Source organism: Coregonus lavaretus (genome assembly GCF_964263955.1).
Source record: "Coregonus lavaretus genome assembly, chromosome: 9".
In the NCBI taxonomy this organism is placed as follows: Eukaryota; Metazoa; Chordata; class Actinopteri; order Salmoniformes; family Salmonidae; genus Coregonus; species Coregonus lavaretus.
Window position 1 is genome coordinate 54,087,050 of NC_139996.1, and position 18,296 is coordinate 54,105,345.

Here is an 18,296-nt window from a genome sequence, read left to right on the forward strand (position 1 = left end):
TACCATACGCCAACGCCAACGTCGTTTTAAAGAATTTGACAGTACGTCCAACAGGCCTCACTATCGCAGACCACGTGTATGGGCAAGCGGTTTGCTGATGTCAACGTTGTGAACAGAGTGCACCATGGTGGCGGTGAGGTTATAGTATGGGCAGGCATAAGCTATGGACAACGAACACAATTGCATTTTATTGATGGCAATTTGAATGCACAGAGATACCGTGGCCCATTGTTGTGCTATTCATCCGCCGCCATCACCCCATGTTGCAAGGATCTGTACACAATTCCTGGAAGCTGAAAATGTCCCAGTTCTTCGATGGCCTGCATACTCACCAGACATGTTACCCATTTGAGCATGTTTGGGATGCTCTGGATCAACGTGTACGACAGCCTGTTCCAGTTCCCGCCAATATCCAGCAACTTCGTGCAGCCATTGAAGAGGAGTGGACAACATTCCGTGCCCCAGATTTGATGTACCGATTCCATGGCACATGGTTTATGAACTGATAGACAAATGACGCCGGATTCAAAACTTAGTTTTTCAATTTTAATTATTATTCAAATTCTTGCAAACATTTTCAGCTGCAGCTTAACTAGGTCGTTCTATGCAGCACTTGGCCATAGGACTGGACAATAATCAAGATAAGATAAAACTAGAGCCTGCAGTAATTTCTTTGTGGAGTGTGAGGTCAAAAAGGCAGACCATCTCTTTATTACAAACAGACCTCTCCCCATCTTTACAACCATTCAATCTATATGTTTTGACCATGACAGTTTACAGTCTAAGGTAACACCAAGTAATTTAGCCTCCTCAACTTGTTCAACAGCCACACCATTCATTACCAGAGTCTAGAACTTAGGGAATGATTTAGTGATGTTCAGGACCAGTTTATTACTGGCCACCCGTTCCAAAACAGACGTAAAAATCATCTGTCCTCTGTTGCGACACTCACTACCGAGTTCCAAACTGCCTCTGGAAGCAACATCAGCACAATAACTGTTTGTCGGGAGCTTCATGAAACCGAATTCCATAGCTGAGCAGCCGCACACAAGCCTAAGATCACCAGGCGCAATGCCAAGCGTTGGCTAGAGTGGTGTAAAGCTTTCTCTGGAGTGATGAATCACGCTTCACCATCTGGCAGTCCAACGGACAAATTTGGGTTTGGTGGATACCAGGAGAACTCTACCTGCCCGAATGCATAGTGCCAACTGTAAAGTTTTGTGGAGGAGGAGTAATGGTCTGGGGCTGTTTTTCATGGTTCGTGCTATGTCCCTTAGTTCCAGTGAAGGGAAATCTTAACGCTACAACAAACAATGACATTCTAGACGATTCTGTGCTTCCAACTTTGTGGCAACAGTTTGGCCAAGGCCCTTTCCTGTTTCAGCATGACAATGCCCCCGTGCACAAAGCGAGGTCCATACAGAAATGGTTTGTCGAGATCGGTGTGGAAGAACTTGACTGGCCTGAACAGAGCCCTGACCTCAACCCCATCAAACACCTTTGGGATGAATTGGAACATCACTAATGCTCTTGTGGCTGAATGGAAGCAAGTCCCCACATCAATGTTCCAACATCTAGTGGAAAGCCTTCCCAGACGAATGGAGACTGTTATAGCAGCAAAAGGGGGACCAACTCCATATTAATGCCCATGATTTTGGAATGAGATGTTCGATGAGCAGGTGTCCACATACTTTTGGATAAGTAGTGTATCTCTACCTAATACTGATGGATTTTGATGGATTTTTTTTATTATGTTACTTTTGATGCACGGGTGAGTCAATAGGCTTAAGGATTTAAAGGAGGCTTGGGTAAGGCCAAAATGTCATAAATATGACAACTTTGATTAATTATTTCTCAATTATGCTTTTAGATACATGTCAAATATATGGCAACAATCCTTCCTCCAAAGGACTATTCTATGGATTACATTTAGTGAAAATCCCCCAAATAAATCAAGTTAATTGTCTCAGTGTCGTGAGAAATCACTAATTCGTTTTTCCCCACTTTAACTGCTGACCCCACACTCAGCCCAGACATTCTCTCTCTCTGTCTCTCTTCAGTTCATTTACATTTTTCAATTTAAGGGGCTTTATTGGCATGGAAAACATATGTTTACATTGCCAAAGCAAGTGAACAGTAAACATTACACTCACAAAAGTTCCAAAATAATAAATACATTTCAAATGTCATATTATGTCTATATACAGTGTTGTAACAATGTGTAAATAGTTAAAGTACAAAAGGGAAAATAAATAAACGTACACATAGTTGTATTTACAATGGAGTTTGTTCTTTACTGGCCCTTTTTTTGTGGCAACAGGTCACAAATCTTGCTGCTGTGATTGCACACTGTGGTATTTCACCCAGTAGATATGGGAGTTTATCAAAATTGGATTTGTTTTCAAATTCTTTGTGGGTCTGTGTAATCTGAGGGAAATATGTCTCTAATATGGTCATACATTTGACACGAGGTTAGGAAGTGCAGCTCAGTTTCCACCTAATTTTGCGGCCTTTCTCAATAGCAAGGCTATGCTCACTGAGTCTGTACATAGTCAAAGCCAGGTATTCTGCCAATGTGTACTCTCTGTTTAGGGCCAAATAGCATTCTAGTTTACTCTATTTTTTTTGTTAATTCTTTCCAATGTGTCAAGTAATTATATTTTTGTTATCTCATGATTTGGTTGGGTGTAATTGTGTTGCTGTCCTGGGGCTTTGTGGGGTCTGTTTGTGTTTGTGAACAGAGCCCCAGGACCAGCTTGCTTAGGGGACACTTCTCCAGGTTCATCTCTCTGTAGGTGATGGCTTTGTTATGGAAGGTTTGGGAATCACTTCCTTTTAGGTGGTTGTAGAATTGAACAGCTCTTTTCTGGATTTTGATAATTAGCGGGTATCGGCCTATTTCTGCTCTGCATTCCTTATTTGGGGTTTTACGTTGTACACAGAGGATATTTTTGCAGAATTCTTCATGCAGTCTCAATTTGGTGTTTGGCCCATTTTGTGAATTCTTGGTTGGTGAGCGGACCCCAGACCTCACAATCCTAAAGGGCAATGGGCTCTATAACTGATTCAAGTATTTTTAGCCAGATTCTAATTGGTATGTCACATTTTATGTTCCTTTTGATAGCATAGAAGGCCCTTCTTGCCTTGTCTCTCAGATCGTTCACAGCTTTGTGGAAGTTACCAGTGGCGCTGATGTTTAGGCCGAGGTATGTATCGTTTTTTTGTGTGCTCTAGGGCAACGGTGTCTAGATGGAATTTGTATTTGTGGTCCTGGCAACTGGACCTTTTTTGGAACGCCATTATTTTTGTCTTACTGAGATCTACAGTCAGGGCCCAGGTCAGACAGAATCTGTGCAGAAGATCTAGGTGCTGCTGTAGGCCCTCCTTGGTTGGGGACAGAAGCACCAGATCATCAGCAAACAGTAGACATTTTACTTCAGATTCTAGTAGGGTTTGGCCGGATGCTGCAGACTGTTCTAGTGCCCTCACCAATTCGTTGAGATATATGTTGAAGAGGGTGGGGCTTAAGCTGCATCCCTGTCTCACCCCACGGCCCTGTGGAAAGAAATGTGTGCGTTTTTTGCTAATTTTAACCGCACACTTGTTGTTTGTGTACATAGATTTGTATGTTTTTCCCCCAACACCACTTTCTATCAATTTGTATAGCAGATCCTCATGCCAAATTGAGTCAAAAGCTTTTTTGAAATCAACAAAGCATGAGAAGACAATGGCTTTTGTTTTGTTTTGTTTCTTTGTCAATTAGGGTGTGCAGGGTGAATACGTGGTCTGTCGTACGGTAATTTGGTAAAAAGCCAATTTGACATTTGCTCAGTACATTGTTTTCACTGAGGAAATGTACGAGTCTCTCTCTCTCTCACTCTGTCTCTGTCGGAGAGAGGCACCCATTTCCTCTCTGTGTGTCCCTGCCAGCTTGAGAGAGAGTAGGGTAGAGAAAGAAAAAACGAGGCACAAATGAAGTGAGAAAGAAAAGGTTGAGAAAGGAGAGGGATGGAGGGAGTGAACTAGTGAGAGAGAGGGTATGAGAAAGAAAAGGTTGAGAAAGGAGAGGGATGGAGGGAGTGAACTAGTGAGAGAGAGGGTATGAGAAAGAGAAGGTTGAGAAAGGAGAGGGATGGAGGGAGTGAACTAGTGAGAGAGAGGGTATGAGAAAGAGAAGCCGAGGGACAGACCATGAGAAATGGAGTTCATTCTATTCCAAGAGAAAGAGGGACAGAGAATGGAAGTTGAGTACAACCAAGAGTGAGTGAGAGTAATAGTCATCCTAAAATCCTTAAATGGCCATCTTTTCGTTGTCATTTCCTTTATGACAACCACAGGTCTGAAAGGATCTGAATAAAGTAAAATCCTCTCAGCTCTTTTAACCTAATTCATTAGTGGTTGGAGTGTAAACAAGGAGGGACAGCTATTCTAGATGATTGGGAAACAGACCCAGAGGAAAATGACAGCGAGACAAGGAGAGGGAGCAGGAAAGAGAGAGACCCTCTGCCATTCTTTGATTTATGGTTATCTATTCCCCACACAGCAACACTGCCCCTTCAGCGTACTCTAGAAATAGAATCCCCAGCAAAACAGTGCAGCAACACCTAGCCACACCTACACAACACCCCTCATAAACACGTGCACAAACACACAGAAATTGTAACACTTATGCAGCCACCACCTGGTGAGCGGTCCATCATGACCATAAACGGCAAGGGGTGAAGTTTTTCCGCCCCGGACGTGACCCCCTGGTGAGGGAGAAGCAGGAGGGGTGTTCAGGGGGAGGACGTGCCCTGTGCCCTCTATGCACAAATCTCCCCTCACTTCCTGGCCCCAGACCACAAGCGGACAATAAATAGGCCTGTTAGTGTTGGACTCAGGTTCAAGGAGGCATGTTGAGCAACCAGGCCCTCTTAGAAAGGAAAAATAAAAAATGCTTTAGTGTAAACAGACCTCAGACCTGGCAGTCTCCACTTACTTCAGCACTTTGTCCCTCACTGCTGTGTAGGCCTACAGTGCAGTACAGTGCATCCAAGGCCTTATATAGCATTGTGTCTGCTGGAGCGGGCTGTAAGGTCTCTAAAGAAGGTGAAATTAGGATGCCGTGCCTGCAGATGGAGACAAATTTAGGTCAAGGCATGCTCTTAACCCGCTGTACCGGTGAGTCATAGGGTTATAATGAAAAATAGGATTCAACAATGCTGTCAGAATGGTAAAAAAGCTATTGACTTATTCGGTGAGGGGATGGAGTTTTTTACGTTATCCTCTCTTATATTTTTTCAGTGAGTCATGGTTTGTCTCGGAGAGAAGTGTAGCGTTGGGCGTGTAACTGGGTGTCAGCGACAATGAGGTTGAATAATTGAGTTAGCCTAATATTGTGTTGTGTTATTTGCTGTAGGCCCAACATATTCCATCAAGACCAAACATAACCGAATCTAGAAGGCCTATGCCTTGTGGACAATCTCACTTGTCCTCCATTGTTAGATACAGAAACAATATTCTCACACCCAATATGAACACTGAGGGCATATGCCTATGTCAATACTTGTATTTTCCACTTCTCTAACAACCTCCTATAACATGCAAACCCCTAGTCTCTGCATTGAGGATGCTAACAGGGCTCTCAATGATGCTAATGATAAGCTGTCGCTAGGGAAGCAAACCCAAATCTTGGGTCAATGACTAATGACAATCCTAAAATGACAAGATTTCAGTATGTTATTCTTATTTTTGTCCTATTCATCACCTATTATCTGGCTGGCTTGAGCGGCAGGGATCTGTGAAGTTCCCTCTAAACGAGGGAGTGTTTAGCATAATTCCTCTTTCTGCTTACCAGAGCCCAGCGTGATGCACACAGGGCCACCGGGCCTCTGGCCTCCCAGGTTATTTTTCTATTTATTTAATGTGTTTGAGCAGCTCGGTCTCCAGAGGCCCTTCCCTCTCCTCTCCTCCACACGTGGAGTCGTGCCTGGGCAGGAATCTGGCAATCCGTGCCAACTCCTCTATGAACACACTCCAACTCTCTCTCTCTCTCTCTCTCTTCACCTGGGGACTTCGCTCACACCTGTCCCCCTCTCTCTGCCTCTCTCCCTGCAGGGTAAAATGTTTGGCTTATGGCCTCTTCGGACACCAGTAGCTTAAATGTCCGTCTGAATCAGCTATATCTGGTTGTATAACTGAAGAGGGAAGGGATCCACAGGCAAGACATCCTACATGCGTAGTAACCAGGTGAGTCAAGTTGGACTTTGCTGCTGAGCTTATTCTACTATGTATTTAGCGAATGTTAATGGTTTTTTAAAGTTTTTTTGACTGAAAGCGTGGCTTAAATCTTTCCGAAACTGACCTGATCCTAATAGCTCAACTGTATCAGGAGCCTTGTTTTTGCGTTCAGTTAGTATCGTTTTTTGGCTGCTACACCAGAGTCGAATTGCAGAGACAGAAATGGGATGCCATACATAATGCAGTCAAACCTCTTACAGAGAGAGTCCGCAAAATAGAAACATTCCCTATGTTATGAAACCAGTCACAGAGCGAGTCAGCTAGATAGGGCATGTTTCTATGTTATGAAACCAATCAAAAGCCTTCTGTCGATATCAGGCCCTCATCCTAAGCTGATATAACTGCCCCATTGTAGTCCCCTGTAGCTCAGTTGGTAGAGCATGGCGCTTGCAACGCCAGGGTTGTGGGTTTGTTTCCCACGGGGGGGCAGTATGAAAAATGTATGCACTCACTAACTGTAAGTCGCTCTGTATAAGAGCGTCTGCTAAATGACTAAAATGTAAATGTAATTCTAAATGTGCCCTCAGGCCAAAATCACTCTCCAGCACAGAGCGGATAGGCATGTCGGCTTATTCAGTGACCCAGAGCCGGATAACCGAACCGCCCTGGGACACGTACCCCGGGGCCACCGACCTGCAGGGGCCCCCCAACCAATAAAGATAGCATATGATAGCAAAATGTATAAAATAGCATGAGATGAGCTATAAAACAGCACATTTTTCTCTCTGACCCTTGGCAAAAAGTGTAGAATAGCAGGAAATGTGCTTTAAAACTGATTTTCTTTCTCTCAGCCTCATGGTAAAATGTAAACAATAGCATGAGATGAGTGATAAAACAGCTAATGTTTCTCTTAGCCTCATGACAAAATGTGTAGAATAGCATTTATAAAACTACTTGTGTTGAAATAATGGAAGTTAGCTATTTCCCCCCCAAAAAACTCTGTTTTAAGATTAATAATAATTTTGTGGGCCCCCCAGATAACAGGATAAAAGGAGTAGAATTGCAGGAAATTAGCTTTAAAACTGCAACATTTTCTCTTGCCTCATAACAAAAATGTATGTAATTATATAACTAACTTTTTCAATGTGTTGAAATGCAGGAAATTAGCAGTCCCCCCCCCCAAAAAAGTATGTTTTCCAAACAATAAAATAATAATTGGTGCCCTGGGTAGTCCGGCCATGCAGTGAACTCACCCAATTGTCATGGCTCAATGTAATGTGTGTGTGCGTGCGTGCATGTGTGTGACCCTCTTGCTGAGAGTCTGGGACAGGTTTTCCATCTCTGCTGAAGCGCTGGGAGGCAAGAAAGAGGAGGAGGGAGATTGGAGAAGGGGCAGAGAACAAGATGTGGGAACTTATTCCTTCTCTGGAAACCCCATGGAAAACAACAAACAAGCGTTATTACAAACAAACTGGAGAACTAACCAATGGCAGCGACTGTGGAGGAAATGAGCCCGGCTTAGCCAATGCCTCCCACGGTAGGAAGGGACAGGTCACCGTCAAGAACATGCCATGTACTGTTCAACTCTGAATCTGGAGAGCCGTCTCCAGACATCACTTCCCAGAGCCTCTATATGGTTGATTCTTTCAACCATATTTTATTATTACTCATTCCCTCATTAAATGGCCGATATTTAATACTAACAGTAGATAGTATTACTTCTACCACCCCTCTATAGTGAGGATATGGTTAAATTTTTACAGATATCCCTCTGCGTCACCTCCAGAAGATTACAGCTATTTCTGTCCCTGTGTTACAGGTACATAATATAGAAAAATATAAACATGAATATTGAAAATATAAAAATGTTGATTTGGCAAATATTTCAATATATTGTTGAATATAATATACTCTACGGGCATATCAAAGTTCCAGAGTGGGATCTGTGCTACTTTTAGGGTTATGATCCAATTTGTAAGCATTACCGACAGAGTGAATGTAAAAATGGATTCAAAATGGTCGCCCTATGCTGGTGATTTGCAGGATGTGCAATGATACAAGTAAAAGGAGGGCTGTGATTGGTTACATTGCCTACTATGCCAATTTCTCTTCATAAAATGGGCCACTTTAAAACTAGCAGAGACCCTACTCTGGAACTTTAATATACCAGTAGCATATATTACAGTGAGCTCCAAAATAATGTGTGGTGTGGATGGACAAAATCAAAATGCGCACGATGGGGCACGCGGACGAACGCGTGTGGCCAGTGTAAAACTTGCACAAGTTTTCACAAGTCTCAAACAATCAAATAGATCAAATGGAACAGGATAAGGAAGGGAAAGGGAGGGGAGGGGAGCGTAATATGCCAAATATGAAGTTATTTCAAAACACGAGGAAACCAAGGAATGAGCTTTGTTGACAGCGGATTCAGGCAGATAGGAGACGTACAGCACAAATGAAAAGGTCAGAGCCATAACAGCAGAGAAGGTAATAACCTGTGATAAGCATGTATGACCTTATTGAGTGATTCCTCACGAAATCCAGACCAAAAATACCATGATTTTATGGATTTTAACCAAATGTAATCCATAGAATAGTCCTTTTGGAGGAAGGATTGTTGAAATATATTTGACATTTGAATATTAAAGTATAAATGAGAAATAATTAATCAAAGTTGGCATATTTATTACATTTTGGCCTTACCCAGGCCTCCTTTAAGACTCCATAACGTTTAATCTGTAAATTCTACAAAGCAAAAAGTGGTATCATTTGAAGAAGCTTTACCGCCTTTCAAGAAAACATTTTACATTAACTTATGACTATTGAAACATATAAACATGAATATTGAAAATATACACTACCGTTAAAATGTTTTGGATCACTTAGAAATGTCCTTGTTTTCGAAAGAAAAGCAATTTTTTTGTCCATTAAAATAACATAAAATTGATCAGAAATACAGTGTAGACGTTGTTAATGTTGTAAATGGCTATTGTAGCTGGAAACTGCTGATTTATAATGGAATATCTACATAGGCATACAAAGGCCCATTAATCAGCAACCATCAGTCCTGTGTTCCAATGGCACGTTGTGTTTGCTAATCCAAGTTTATCATTTTAAAAGGCTAATTGATCATTAGAAAACCCTTTTGCAATTATGTTAGCACAGCTGAAAACTGTTGTGCTGATTTAAAGAAGCAATAAAACTGGCCTTCTTGAGACTAGTTGAGTATCTGGAGCATCAACAATGGTGGGTTCTATTACAGGCTCAAAATGGCCAGAAACAAATAACTTTCTTCTGAAACTCGTCATATTCTTGTTCTGAGAAATTAAGGCTATTCCATCGAGAAATTGCCAAGAAACTGAAGATCTCGTACAACGCTGTGTACTACTCCCTTCACAGAACAGCGCAAACGGGCTCTAACCAGACTAGAAAGAAGAGTGGGAGGCCCCGGTGCACAACTGAGCAAGAGGACAAATACATTAGAGTGTCTAGTTTGAGAAACAGGCACCTCACATGTCCTCAACTGGCAGCTTCATTAAATGGTACCCCAAAGAGAAAGTCCAGTTTCTGTGTTCTTTTGCCCATCTTAATCTTTTATTTTTATTGGCCAGTCTGAGATATGGACTTTTCTTTGCAACTCTGCCTAGAAGGTCAGCATCCCGGAGTCGCCTCTTCACTGTTGACGTTGAGACTGGTGTTTTGCGGGTACTATTTAATGAAGCTGCCAGTTGAGGACCTGTGAGGCGCCTGTTTCTCAAACTAGACACTCTAATGTATTTGTCCTCTTGCTCAGTTGTGCCCCGGGGCCTCCCACTCCTGTTTCTATTCTGGTTAGAGCCAGATTGCCCTGTTCTGTGAAGGGAGTAGTACACAGCGTTGTACGAGATCTTCAGTTTCTCTGCAATTTCTTGCATGGAATAGCCTTCATTTTTTATTTGGCTAATTGTTCAATATATTGTTGAAAATACAGTGAGCTCCAAAAGTATAGGGACAGCGACACATATGTTGTTGTTTTGTCTCTGTTCTCCAGAACTTTGGATTTGATACAATAACAATGAGGTTAAAGTGCAGACTGTCATCTTTAATTTGAGGGTATTTTCATCCATATCGGGTGAACCGTTTAGAAATCACAGCAGTTGTTGTACATAGTCCCCCCATTTTAGAGGACCAAAAGTATTGGGACAACTTAACTTAGAATTAGGAGAGAAAGTATTCACACCCCTTGAATTTTTCCACATTTTGTTGTGTTACAACCTGAATTTAGTTGTTTTTGTCACTGGCCTACACACAATACCCCATAATGTCAAAGTGGAATTATGTTTTTCGAAATGTTTACAAATTAATTAAAAATGAAAAGCTGAAATGTCTTGAGTCAATGAGTATTCAACCCCTTTCTTATGGGAAGCGTAAATAAGTTCAGGAGTAAAATGTTGCTTAACAAGTCACATAATAAATTGCATGGACTCACTCTGTGTGCAATAATAGTGTTTAACATGATTTCTGAATGACTACCTCATCTCTGTACCCCACACATACAATTATCTGTAGGTCCCTCAGTCGAGCAGTGAATTTCAAACAAAGATTCAACAACAAAGACCAAGAAGGTTTTCCAATGCCTCGCAAAGAAGGGCACCTATTTGTGACCGACCGGCTCGATTCGGTCTTATGTAGCAAAATTGAAATTTAGTTTTTTACATTGGATAAAAGTAAAGACTCAGCGCTAGAAAATTCTATATCATACACTACAGTTGAGGAACAATGGGAAATAAATTCTGCTTTGAACTTTGATAAACTTGTAACATCACTTTTGGAGAGCTCTTCTTTGTCTACACCCATTCAGCATTGTTCACACCCTCTTAAGCCTTAGCCTCACCCATCTATTTAAGGATTCACATGTGAGGCCATGTAATAAACAACCAAAGATTTCAAGACTAAAGGCTGGTTTATACTATGGGTGTGTTCGTATATTCAATCTGGAGTGCCAGAGTGTGCTCAGAGTGCGCTCTGGGCGTTCGTAAAGTCAGAGCGTTGTCAGATTGTCCGTTCGTAAATTCAGAGCGTTTCGCTCTCGGAGCGTTCAGAGCGCACACTGGATGCTCTGGCCAAGGAGTAGGGTTGAGCCGAGCGTTCTGACCTAACAACAGCAGTCAAGCACCCAAGATAACGTTGGCTAGCTTGCTAGCTACTTCCAGACACAAATGAGGGAACAGCTCACTCTGACCATTTTACTCACCCTAGTAGAGCTGGTTAGGGTGTTGTTATGTTATCCAGAGTGTTGGTGACTGCTACTGTGCTGCTGGCAACAATTTAATTACGCTTTTTTGCCAAAGTTTACTGACACCGGCCATATTCAACGGGTGTTGAGCGTTCGTAAATTCGTCAGTTATTCTGCGCTCTGGCACACTTACACGAGAGAGCTCTGAAATCGGAGTAGATAGCCAGAGCGAATTTACCAGCTACGTCTATTGACAGTTGTCGCAGTGACATCATGAACATTCTATTGAAATGGTTACTTGCATAGTAAAGTATTTTGTTTAGACATATAGCTAGCTAGGTAAACGATGAACCATAATCCCAACTCATAACGTTACTACCCTGCATGAATCTGTAGGTAGCTAACCGACCAGGTTCAATATTATTTGGCTAGCTAACATTTGGCTATAACTAGCAATGCAAATGGCTCTGAGATACGAATAATATTACTACACAGATCATACACGTAACGTTAGCTAGCGAGCCAGCCAGCTAACGTTAGCTAACTAGCTAACAGTACGCTTTAACTTTAAATTAAAACAACTTTCTGACAAAATTAGAAACGTGTAATATCTGAAAATGTAGCTAGCTGGACTATCTTACCCGTATTGATGTATTGACGCTTTTACCTCTCTGTCACGGATGCCATGGTTGCCTTAGTTTGAAGATGTAATCCGGAGACATGTTTTTTTATACAACAGCCTTCTGTGTGTTCTCTTTTCGACTCTGTCTGCATATTTGAAATCAAATGCCAGAATTTTCTCCATCTCCTTAGCTATCATACTCTAATTCCACCGTGCATTCCACTGATTTCAAAACTCGGTCCTCCAGAAAGTGGAGAGCAACGCTTTTGCAGGTCTACTACATGATATCTTTCAAAAAAGCTGCTTAGTTAGGATTACCTACACATACTGACCAGCTCATGTTATAGACAGAAGGTGCTTCATGACAGACCAATCCGAACTCATCTCTCGACATGTCCAGCCCATTCATTATCTCAGCCAATCATGGCTAGCGGGAAGGTTCCTGTCTTTTTCTGTGGCTAAACCAACTAGTCTCGTAATTTAACAATTGTATTCATATTTACAGATGGCATAGAAGTTTGTTATTAAGGCACATGGAAGTTCACATGTTCCAGAAGGCATTTCTGCCCAAAAACGCATTTATATATTTTAAAAAATGTTTACTTTCAAATGGCTCTCCTGTGATGTAGTAATGTGCGACATACGCCTAGTTTCCTGAAAGGAGTCACATTTGTAGATGGGTAAAAAAAAAAAAGCAGACATTGAATATCCCTTTGAGCATGGTGAAGTTATTAATTACACTTTGGATGGTGTATCAGTTACTACAAAGGTGTCCTTCCTAACTCAGTTGCTGGAGAGTAAGGAAACCGCTCAGGAATTTCACCATGAGGCCAAAGGTGACTTTAAACAGTTACAAAGTTTAACGGCTTTGATAGGAGAAAACTGAGGATGGATCAACAACATTGTAGTTATTCCACAATACTAACCTAATTGAAAGAGTGAAAAGAAGGAAGCCTGTACAGATAAAAAAATCCATTACAAAACATGCATCCTGTTTACAACAAGGCACTAAAGTAATACTGCCAAAAAATGGCAAAGCAATTCACTTTTTGTCCTGAATACAAAGTCTTATGTTTGGGGCAAATCCAATACTACACATTACTGAGGACCACTCTCCATATTTTCAAGGACAGTGGTGGCTGAATCATCTTGTGGGTATGCTTGTAATCGTTCAGTCTGCTTTCCACCAGATACTTGAAGATGAATTCACCTTTCAGCAGGACAATAACCTAAAACACAACACCAAATCTACAGTGGAGTTGCTTACCAAGAATACAGTGAATATTCCTGAGTGGCCGATTTACAGTTTTGACTTAAATCTGCTTGAAAATGTATGGCAATATTTGAAAATGGCTGTCTAGCAATGATCAACAACCAACTTGACAGATCTTGAAGATTTTAAAAAGGAACAATGTGCAAATATTGTACTATCCAGGTGTGCAAAGCTCTTAGAGACATACCCAGAAAGACTCACAGCTGTAATCGCTGTCAAAGGTGATTCTAACATGTATTGACTCAGGGGTGTAAATGCTTATGTAAATTTGATTTCTGTATTTCATTTTCAATAAATTTGCAAACATTTCTAAAAACATGTTTTCACTTTGTCATTATGGAGTATTGTGTGTAGATGGGTGAGAAAAAAATATATTTAATCCATTTTGAATTCAGGCTGTAACACAACAAAATGGGAATAAGTCAAGGGGTATGAATACTTTCTGGAGGCACTGTATATCAATCAAATGTTCAATCAAATGTATTTATAAAGCCCTTTTTACATCAGCAGAAGTCACAAAGTGCTATATAGAAACCCAGCCTAAAACCCCAAACAGCAAGCAATGCAGATGTAGAAGCATGGTGGCTAGGGGGGGGAAACACTGTGGCCCCGTTCGACGATACAGCCGGACAGGGCCAACCAGGCAGGATATAACCCCACCCACTTTGCCAAAACACAGCCACCACACCACCAGAGGGATATCAACAGACCACCAACCTACTACCCTGAGACAAGGCTGAGTATAGCCCACGAAGATCTCCTCCACTGCACAAGCCCGAGGGAGCGACAAACCGGACAGGAAGATCATGTCAGTGACTCAACCCACTCAAGTGAGGCACCCCTCCTAGGGACAGCATGGGAAGCACCAGTAAGCCAGTGACTCAGCCCCCGTAATAGGGTCAGAGGCAGAGAATCCGAATGGAGAGACAGGAACCGGCCAGGCAGAGACAGCAAGGGCGGTTTGTCGCTCCAGTGCCTTTCCGTTCACCTTCGCGCCCATGGGCCAAACTACACTCAATCATAGGACCTACTGAAGAGATGAGTCTTCAGTAAAGACTTAAAGGTCGAGACCGAGTCTGCGTCTGCATATATGTGTATTAAAGTAGTCAAAAGTGTAGTATTTGGTCCCATATTCCTAGCACGCAATGATTACATCAAGCTTGTGACTCTACAAAGTTGTCGGATGCATTTGCTGTTTGTTTTGGTTGTTTTTCAGATTATTTTGTTCCCAATAGAAATTAATGGTAAATAATGTATTGCATCATGTTGAAGTCAATTTGATTGTAAATAAGAATAGAATATGTTTCTAAACACTTCTACATTAATGTGGATGCTACCATGATTACAGATAGTCCTGAATGAATCGTGAATAATTAGTTACAGACTCATAAATATCATACCCCCAAGACATGCTATTACAGTAACAGGGGAGGTTAGCATTTTTTTGGGGTGGGAGTGGGGGGGTTTATGATATTTGTCCCCGCTAAAATGAAGGGACTATGTACAAAAAGTGCTGTGATTTCTAAACGGTTCACCCGATATGGATGAAAATACCCTCAAATTAAATGTTAACTTTTTTGCATTTACAGATGAAACATCATGGAGTTAATGGAGGCCTGGGCAAGGCCAAAATGTCATAAATATGCCAACTTTGATGAATTGTTTCTCAATTATGCTTTTAGATACAAATGTCAAATATACGTCAACAATCCTTTTTTTTGTCTGGGTTTTGTGAGGAATCACTCAATAAGGTCATACATGCTTATCACCTTATTATTATCCTTTCTGCTGTTATGGCTCTGACTATTTCCTTTGTGATGTACGTCACTCTCCTGTCTGCCTGTATCGTCTGTCAATGAAGCTGTCATTCCTTGGTTTCCTCATGCTTTGAAACAACTTCATACTTCATATTTGGCATATTCCACTACTTGCCCACCCCTTCCCTGCTTATCCTGTCCCACTTGATTTATTTTGTTGTTTTTGAGACTTTTGAAAACTTGTGCAAGTCATTATTTTTGGCCTACATGGAACAACAGATAGTCCCCCGCAAAATCTAAAGGAACTTTGTTCTGAAGTGTCTTTCCTATATCTGAGAGATATAAAGATCAATATTTATTTTTTATTTTATTATTTGTACATGTATTTAACCCCTTATTTTTGTCACTAAACAGTCTCCATATATACTGTACTTCCATAATTTTTTTCAACTGGACCTTCAGACGAGTCTTGTGAAGTCTGTGGGCGTCCTAGAGCAAAACAACCGACATGTACAGTACCAGTCAAAAGTTTTGACAAACCTACTCATTCCAGGGGTTTTCTTTATTTTTACTATTTTCTACATTGTAGAATAATAGTGAAGACATCAAAACTATGAAATAACACATGGAATCATGTAGTAACCCAAAATGTGTTAAACAAATATATTTTATATTTGAGATTCTTCAAAGTAGCCTCCCTTTGCCTTGATGACAGCTTTGCACACTCTTGGCATTCTCTCAACCAGTTTCATGAGGTAGTCACCTGGAATGTTTTTCAATTAACATGTGTGCCTTGTTAAAAGTTAATTTTAACAAGGTGTGGGTGGGGGGAGATAGCCCTATTTGGTAACAGACCAAGTCCATATTATGGCAAGAACAGCTCAAATAAGCAAAGAGAAAGGACAGTCCATCATTACATTAAGACATGAAGGTCAGTCAATGCAGAACATTTCAAGAACTTTGAAAGTTTCTTCAAGTGCAGTCACAAAAACCATCAAGCGTATGATGAAAATGTCTCTCATGAGCACCTCCACAGGAACGAAGGACCCAGAGTTAACTCTGCTGCAGAGGATAAGTTCATTAGAGTTACAAGCTTCAGAAATTGCTGCCCAAATAAATGCAGACACATCTCAACATCAACTGTTCAGAGGAGACTGCATGAATCAGGCCTTCATGGTCGAATTGCTGCAAAGAAACTACTACTAAAGGACACCAATAAGAAGAAGTAACTTGCTTGGGCCAAGAATCATGAGCAATGGACATTAGATCGGTGGAAATCTGTCCTTTGGTCTGGAGTCCAAATTGGAGATTTTTGGCCTCCACAATCCCCCGACCTCAACCCAATAGAGATGGTTTGGGATGAGTCGGACGGCAGAGTGAAGGAAAAGCAGCCAACAAGTGCTCAGCAAATGTGGGAACTCCTTCAAGACTGTTGGAAAAGCATTCCAGGTGAAGCTGGTTGAGAGAATGCCAAGAGTGTGCAAAACTGTCATCAAGGCAAAGGGTGGCTATTTTAAGAATCTCAAATATAAAACATATTTTGATTTGTTTAACACTTTTTTGGTTATTACATGATTCCATATGTGTTATTTCATAGTTGTGATGTCTTCACTATTATTCTACAATGTAGAAAATAGTAAAAATTAAGAAAAACATGACTGGTACTGTACATATTCGTGAGACTATCACCTTTACACAGAGGTGTCATATTAGTGTGTATCCCAAACACTTTGGACGCTACAGACAGAAGTTGGCAAATCGGCTGACGGGTACCAATTCGCTTGTGGGGGTCGTAGGGCAAAACGGAGAACACCATCATGTTCATGAGGGTCTCATCTTTTCATAGAGGGGTAATAGTTTGTAGGCAAAACCTTTCGGAAGCTACATACTGTTTTGTGAGAAGACCGATTTTCTGGGATGTCTCATGGTCTGACAAACACCGCTCTAGCTCTGTCACCTTTCACCGCAGATGCGGAAGTGTTACAGTGCCTTCGGGGAGTATTCAGACTCCTTTACTTTTTCCACATTTTGTTATGTTATAGCCTTATTCTAAAATTAATTACATTGTTTTTCCCCTCATCAATCTACACACAATACCCCATAATGACAAAGCAAAAACTGGTTTTTATATATTTTTGCTAATTTATAAAAAATTCAAAACTGAAAATAGACAGGTGTGTGGCTTTCCCAATCATGTCCAATCAATTGAATGTACCACAGGTGGATTCCAATCAAGTTGTAGAAACATCTCAAGGATGATCAATGGGAACAGGATGCACCTGAGCTCATAGCAAAGGGTCTGAATAGTTATGTAAATATGGTATTTCTGTTTTTAATACTTTGTTTAATGTGCAAAAATTTATAAAAAGCAGTTTTCTCTTTGTCATTATGGGGTGTTGTGTGTAGATTGCTGAGGGATTTTATTAGATTTTTTATCCATTTTAGAATAAGGCTGTAATTTAACAAAATGTGGAAAAAGTAAGTGGTCTGAATACTTTCCAAAGGCACTGTACATACGCGGATGCAGTGGATTGAGACACATACAATGGCAAAAAAAATATCTCTAGCTTAAACTGACAGATGTTTATGGGGATTTTTTTATTATGCTAATTATATTTCCGCTGGGGCGCGGACATCGACCTTAGGGGTTGAAAAGCTTCTTAAAATAATTAGGTCATTTTAAAATAATCAGAAAACTAAGCATATATATGTGAAATCAGGTCATTCCAAATTCCAGTCTGAAAGAAGAATGTTTCGGATTTTGGCTGGGATTTTTTACAAATATTCTATTAATGTTCAGAATTGATCAAAGGGCCAGTCTAAATTAATAAACGGGCCGGATCTGACCCGGGGGCCCCCAGTTGAATAGCCCTGCCGTACACACACCATTCACACACCACAGGGATGTAGCTCAGTTGATAGAGCATGGCATTTGCAACGCCAGGGTTGTGGGTTCGCTTCCCACGGGGGGGGCAAGTATAAAAAAATATATATATGTATTCACTAACTGTAAGTCGCTCTGGATAAGAGCGTCTGCTAAATGACTAAAATGTAAATGTAATTCACATGCTTGCCAACCAGATGTAATGATGAGTTAAATGTCCAAGGCGCAACCGAGTAAACACCACCTCTTCCTTCCTAATCTGACCTTTGAATCTTGGTCTACCGACCTTTCTTTGGAGGGCATATAAATGCCGGCCCTTGGGCTTG

General features: G+C 41.1%; 1 protein-coding gene across 1 annotated transcript in view; it reads left to right on the forward strand.

The window, feature by feature from the left end:
• peak1 (pseudopodium-enriched atypical kinase 1) overlaps window positions 1-18,296 on the forward strand; it is a 269,483-nt gene that overhangs the window by 56,425 nt on the left and 194,762 nt on the right. Inside the window, exon 2 of the mRNA XM_084169057.1 lies at window positions 6,097-6,228. The gene's annotated coding sequence lies outside the window, so the exon portion shown is untranslated. The remainder of the gene's footprint in view (window positions 1-6,096; window positions 6,229-18,296) is intronic.